The sequence below is a fragment of the Idiotropiscis lumnitzeri genome, unplaced genomic scaffold (genome assembly GCF_059441095.1).
Source record: "Idiotropiscis lumnitzeri isolate Australia: NSW breed Sydney's pygmy pipehorse unplaced genomic scaffold, RoL_Ilum_1.0 HiC_scaffold_86, whole genome shotgun sequence".
Lineage (NCBI taxonomy): Eukaryota > Metazoa > Chordata > Actinopteri > Syngnathiformes > Syngnathidae > Idiotropiscis > Idiotropiscis lumnitzeri.
Genome location: NW_028283624.1, coordinates 418,255 through 425,515, shown reverse-complemented (window position 1 = coordinate 425,515; position 7,261 = coordinate 418,255).

The window sequence follows — 7,261 nt, the reverse complement described above, 5'->3', positions numbered from 1 at the left end:
CTTCCTGCCTGCCTGCTAGAATTTCAGACAGACCTCCATTGTCTGCTTAGGTTGCTGATAAAAGACCGAACGGGTGGTAGAGAGTGAGAGAGAGTGCGCGAGATTGAACTGGCAAGACGCCTGCTTCACCTCCTGACTTCCTCTCCCATTCGCGAATGGTCAAAAACAAAACTCTAACTGGTTTGGTCTGGATTTATGCCACCTTCAGTCTAAAAATGGCGTCAGGACGTTTTAAACCTGACAGTTGCCTTGAGATCTCCGAGCTCGAACTGCCCTATTCCCACCTTGATCACAAGCTCCCATGAACCACTTGGACAGGGTTGCCTGTGTCCTTCTCGTTGATGTCCTTTGTGGCTCCATTCCTTTTCAGTGCTCCTAAAACAAAAAAGACAAGAAGCCAACTTAGTAAAGCTATTTAATGATTGTGAAACCTTATGGGACATGCTGAAATGTCTTCACACCACAATCCCTTAAAAAAAAAAAAAAAAAAAAAATATATTACCGTATAGAACATCCGAAAAAGGCAGGTCTCGGCGCTTGTTCTTGCTACGATGTCCAAAGAGATTGTACTTCAGAGACAGAGGATTTGTCATGATGAACGCCATCATTGTTCTGACACTATCGTCCAATCCACCAATACCTGCAACCATTATAACATGGGTGTCACTCGATCCAGATAATCATCACACACTTAAAAATATTTTGGCAGTTAAACTGGGTATGATAAACGTCACAGGAAAGGAATTGTCGATTAAGTGAACAGCTTCGGTAACGCCATATACACTCAAAGGGCAAGAGCCCAACATTCTACCAAAATGATTATGATTAGGGAGGTAACGATTCACTCAAGCCCCGATTCGATTTTTGATTTTCAGTTCTCGATTTCGATTCGATATTTTAATTGTTTTAAGTTGCTGCCACGTTTGTCTCTGTGCGCTCGTGTGATGCTGCAGCGATCCACAAACAAAATATGTCTATACGTCTTGTGCATTTTGAATGGAACCAAAAAACAATACACGATGCCAAATTGTACTATTATTATGAAACTGCCTATGAGTAGTAAAAGAAATACTTGTAAAAATATTTCACATTTTTAGAGCCCCAATACATTCTTTTAAATATAGAAGGGACTGAAATCATGTGAAAATTGAGTCTTTTTCTCAGTTTCCGACTTGGGGTGAACACATTCGGCTTATCATAGTTGCAGTTGACCATCTTGAACTCTGAAGTCTTTCAACTCGGCCTTCCGAATCAGGGTTTTAGAGGTGGGGCTATTTAGTGATACAGTAGGATGGTTTGATCTCTGTAGCTCCAGAATCAGGAATGTACTGGGACTGGGGTTCCTACTTGGGTTTAGGGTACCTAATTTTATATTTCAAGAAATTAAATAATTATTTATAATTTTGAAGATAATACATTAAAATTTCATCATTTTCATACCTGCATTAGATCCTGCAGTAGACTCACAGACTCAACACGTTGGACGTACTCAAGGACCTTCTGCAGCGCCTCTCTTGGTTAGGAAGCTTTTTCTCTGTGACAATCCATGGGGAGGTGTAGATGGTACTTCGTCATCACAGGCTTCAGACTCGTCACTTGAGAAAACATCCCTGCAATGGATGCATAGACACTTGGGCATGAATGTCATTTAACAACAAAAGCTAGAACAAAAAGCTTTGCATTTAAAAGAATACATCTGTGATGGGGAAGCCAGGTTAAAGTGTTAATTTTATAATTATGTAATTAGCTGCAGGTTAGTCTAGTGAAGGTGTAATCACTTCTATTTTGGAGCATAGCTTTTGCTCTGTCCAATCATTGCCTCACCTGCTGAAACCCACATTCGGGTATTTTACAAACCAAAAACTTAAATACCTGTACAGCTCTCATTTTAAACTTATTTTCTCCAACCTTTACCCACAAAATTTGAATATTCAAAATAAAAGTACACAAAGAAGTCACAATTTTTCCACATTAGTTACTTACGTAGTTCCTCTCAAATGCAGCTCAACACTGCATTGAATTAGAGCTTGATAAGCCTACACACAAAACATACAAAGCACATTGTGGCATGATTCTGAATGAGCCAATCTAGCATTTCAACATCTGTTCAACTGTTGGAATTTTAACTATTATCTGACTCTATTAACCAACATTCATCCAACAATTATGCGCGCTCGTTTTGGACACTGCATTGAATTAGAGCTTGATAAACCCACACACAAAACATACAAAGCACATTGTGGCATGATTCTGAATGAGCCAATCTAGCATTTCAATATCTGTTCAACTTTCATCTTGAATTTCTATTATTTAAATAACAGGCAACATTCAACAGTTAATATGTTTTGCTTTACTTACCCAAATCAAACACATCACAAAAAAGCCTTAAATGAGCTAGTGGAGTAGATTGTATTAATTTGAGTGAAAGCTTAAGTCTTTTGGAGAATTTTGGAGAGAGATCGAGGGACACTGTGTTTAGCGTCGTAGGCCCAATGCTAACAATATGTAGCTCGTTGTAAAGGTCCTCATAAAAATAAATAAAACACACAACGCTTATCAGTATTATTAAAAGGGTGATTATAATGTACTTAAGTTTTCCCCAAAATAATTCGAGTACGTACGTTGTTGATATACCCTCTGTGTTCTCGTCACTTATCATTTTAGCATACTGTGTTTTAGCTAACGCACCAAGCAGTTTTCCAACACAGGCAACCTTGAAAAATTACAAAACACATTGTAAAGTAAGTCTAAAAAATGAGAGCCAGACATTTACCCAAGATTAATTAATTAATTCAATTATCGTTCGGGACTCACCGTGCTTTCAGCTCTTCTGCCGCACCTCAAAGACCGCGTAGCTTGCATTCGCTCCTTTTCTCACAGTTTGAATATGCTGCCTTCAAAAGAATCTGTAATTTTGACAACTCCAACTTGAATCTACAAAAATCAAGCAATAAGGTAGAAATAACTTCAAATATACTTTGAATAAAGATCTTTCACAGCATACAGAATTAATAAAATAACATTAATTAATAATGTTGATTTTGTTTATTAAAAAAAAAGTAACTGTGTTGACTGTTGGATGTGGCTGACGATGCTGGACCTGCCTTGTCAAATAGTTCATAGATGACAATCTTAGCTGTCTGGAATATTATAAAATGTTATCTTGTCCCTTAAGGGTTATTAAGTCACAGTTGGGGGTACATGTAAATTCACAAAATATAACGTCCAGCCTTGTTAAATTTAGCATAGATAAATACATGAATTTAATTTTAATTTTAATAAATCAATCAATCCTCTGTACTGCTTCTTGTCCTCACAAGGGTCCCCGGGAGTGCTGGAGCCTATCCCAGCTGTCTTCGGGCAGTCGACAGGGTACACCCTGAACTGGTTGCCAGTCAATCGCAGGGCACACAGAGACAAGCAACCATCCGCTCTCACACTCAGACCTTGGACCAGTGACCAATCAACCTATCATGAATGTTTTTGGAAAGTGGGAGGAAACCGGCGAAAACCCTAGCAGGCACAGGGAGAACCTTGCACTTCTGTACTGTGATGCGGACTTGCTAACCAGTCCGCCACCGTGCCGCTTGTTCTAAAGAGTCCCAGAAAATAAAAACACCCGTCCCTTAGTCAAAAGCGGAAAAAGTCCAACAACAACCCGACCATAATTTGCATTGTTCCATAAGTTAAATCAATGTCAAACCTAATAAAAGCTGACTTCTGGTCCTCAAAAATCCTACACTTATTTTAGTCCTTTCACAATCTCGCAGCATAGGCTCCATGGCCATGTCTCTATCGTTTTGGCATCCATTGAATAGTTCTACTGAGAATAGTCTTCGGGTGGTTACTATTAGCATAGCATGCATTAAATATCAAAAAGGCTCCAGAACAAATTTTCAAACCCATGCCCGCTTAGCTCATCCATAACCCATACAGGACCCAGACATGGTTGACCAGCTCTAACCTATGCCCACTTATCCCACACATAACCCAAACAGGACCGATAAATGGTGACCACTTCTAACCCATGCCCACTTAGCCCACACATAACCCAAATAGGACCCAGACATGGTTGACCAGCTCTAACCCATGCCCACTTGGCCCATATACAGCCCATATGAGACCCTCACATGGTTGACCAGTTCTAACCCATGCCCACTTAGCCCACACATAACCCAAATAGGACCTATAAATGGTTTCAGTAGTAGATTCAGTAGTTTTTATCATTACAGCATTTTCCCCTCTGTATAATGGACAGACATTAGGAGTGTTTCCTTACACTTAGATACGTTTATACTGTGTATATTTGCATGCTTTTTATGAATGTCTGCTGCTAATGTTATACATTAACGGCTACATTACGCCGCCGACTCTGTGTGAGCTATATCTTTGCTGCTGTAACACCTCAAATTTCCCCATTGTGGGACTAATAAAGGACATCTTTATCTTTATCTTTACCAGTTCTAACCCATGCCCACTTAGCCCATACACAACCCGTATTGCACCCACAACATTTGCCCAGTTTAAGCCCATGCCCACCAATCCCAGATGGCGCCCACATGGAACCCTGTACCATTGCCCACTTCTAGCCCATTCCCACTTGGTACCCAGGAATCCCGCATTTACCCCATTTGGGGCCCAGTTGGACATGTTGGCTGGGTACAGTACTTTTATTCTTGCAGTATTTTTATCATTGCAGTATTTTCAATCATTCAGTATTTTTTTTTATCATTGCAGCGTTTTTATTTATTTCCCCTCTGAACCATAGACAGGCATTAGGAGTGTTTCCTTACACTTGTATATGTTGTGGGCTGTAAGTGTGTATATACATGGGGATCTGTGTATATACGTATATACTGTGTATATTTGCATGCTTTTTATGAATGCCTGCTGCCAATGTTATACATTAACGGCTACATTACGTCGGTGCCACTGTGTGATGTATATCTTTGCTGCTGTAACACTGCAAATGTCCCCGTTATGGGACAATTAAAAGACATCTTTATCTTTAGAAATTGAAGATTCACTTGCGAGGCCATTTTCAACACGGACCTTTCAAGAGAAGCTATATCGTCCAACACTCGGTCAGTGCTGTCTAAGTGCTTTTCTGTATATTGTTTGTCCACCCGTGGTGTCATAAATTATGGTATTATGAGGGGGATTTATTCAAGTAGGACGAAGTAGGACTTCATTGAAGGCCCAGGTGTGAAATGCATGGCCCTCCACTGGTTCAAATAATGTCTAAAACTAAATTACCAGTTACATGTGCAATTTCAATATTCAACAATTATCTCAACAAAAAAGGACAATCTGAATTTTTTTTAAATGCACAATAAAACAGAAAAGCCATTTCCGGGTATTTTACAATTCAGTCTTCATTGGGGAAAAAACATTCAACAATTTGCTTTTCTTATTTAATACATAGTTCAGCACAGCAGGTGGCGGACAAGCACCTTAAAATGTCATTCGCCTACACAAGGAAGAAGAACATGCCCGAGGCGCTCCCGTGTCCTCGTCTTTCGGTCAACCTGAGAATAATGTTCTTGAGGATTAAAGTTTATAAATGTAAGTATGATGTGATTTTTTATTTTATTTTATGTTGTTGAACAGTGTTTATGTTTATTTTATAATTTCGTCATTAAAAGGCTGTGGCGGTTGGAGAGTCAGCTTCGTGTTAGGGCGTGTTAAAGATCCCGATACCCACACTACACCCTCATTGAAGTATATACGAGTAAAATTATTCGAGCGCGCAGCCAAAGTATATTGTCCACAATTATTTGCGGACTTAACCAAAATCCCATTGAACTGGCGATGTTCGGTGGAATTCTTGTGCCCATGCTGAAAAAAATTCTCTTCAAATGTACATATCGAATTATGACATTATGATAAACAGTTGCATGTGTGCAATTTCGGTCACTCTTTTAAAGTCACCTACGTGTTTTGTCCGAGTGCAGCTAGCGTACTTAGCGACCTTGTGTGCATGCGCCGCAGATTGTGAGAGCGCCTCAAATAGTACAAATGAAGCTATAGCTTGTTCCGGTGGGTCCCAAGCCAGGGTTTTTTCCTAACTACCACATTACTTAAGTTTTAATATCACTCTCAACGTCAAAATTGTTACAAATAAATACATAATGATAACGTGCCGCCAAGCTCGATGACATAGGAGGCGGAAGTTGGTGTCGTCACACGCATTGTCCCAATTTTGCAATATCGGTACGCTTGGAACCTGTGCTCTGCAACACCCCATGTACACGTCAACGAGGAACGTATGGTGTAGAGTGTTTATTGCGATTGGGCCATTCTTTGTCACGGTCTTCTCTCTGACAAATTGGCATATTTAGCAGCCAAAATATAATGAGCCGTTGCTGTGATAGTAGTTGCAGCCCAAGGTTATTTTAGTAAACGAAAATGAACTCAAAACTTGAATAGAAAAAAATAAAATTCGATAATGAAAAAAATACAGTGAACCCTCGGTTATCGCGGTTAATGGGGACCGAGACCACCCGCGAAAACTGAAAATCCGCGAAGTAGCGGCGCACCTTCAAAAATGCTTAAAAAAAAAAGTGCGAAGTAGTGGTGCACCTTCAAAAATGTTTAAAAAAAAAAAATTAATAAATATATATATATATATATATATATATATATATATATATATACACACGGGTAGAGAGAGAGAGAGTGAAATTCATGCTATAACAAAAAAAAAAAAATTATTATTAAAACTTATTATTTTTTTATTCCCCAGCCATTATTTTTGTATTTATTCAATTACTTCTTTTTGTATTTTTTTAATTGCTTCGACCTTTACCTGCTGGTACGCCGTCCGGTGTGCCCTGTGAAATGAAAGGTGGCATTCTTCATTTATTTTTTTTATTCATTTATTCATTCATAACTGACAGCCTCGCGCTCCGCTCGTGCTCGGGCGGAAGAGGTGCTCCTCTTCGGCTTAATTGTCATGCACGCCGGACCTGCTCCCCCGAAGCGTGTCTCCGTTCGATTGAACTCGGTTTCATTTCGCCCCGCCCGTGCCCGGGGAAGGTGCTCCTATTCGGCTTAACTGTGACACACGCCCGCCCTCCTCCCCCGGAGCTTCCATTCGGTTAAACTTAAGGGCCGTTTGGCACCGCCCGTGCCCGGGGAAGGTGCTTCTCTTCGGCTTAACTGTGACGCGAGCATGCCCTCCTCCTCCGGAGCTTCCATTCGGTTAAACTTAGGGGCCGCTTGACACCGCCCGTGCCCGGGGAAGGTGCTCCTCTTCGGC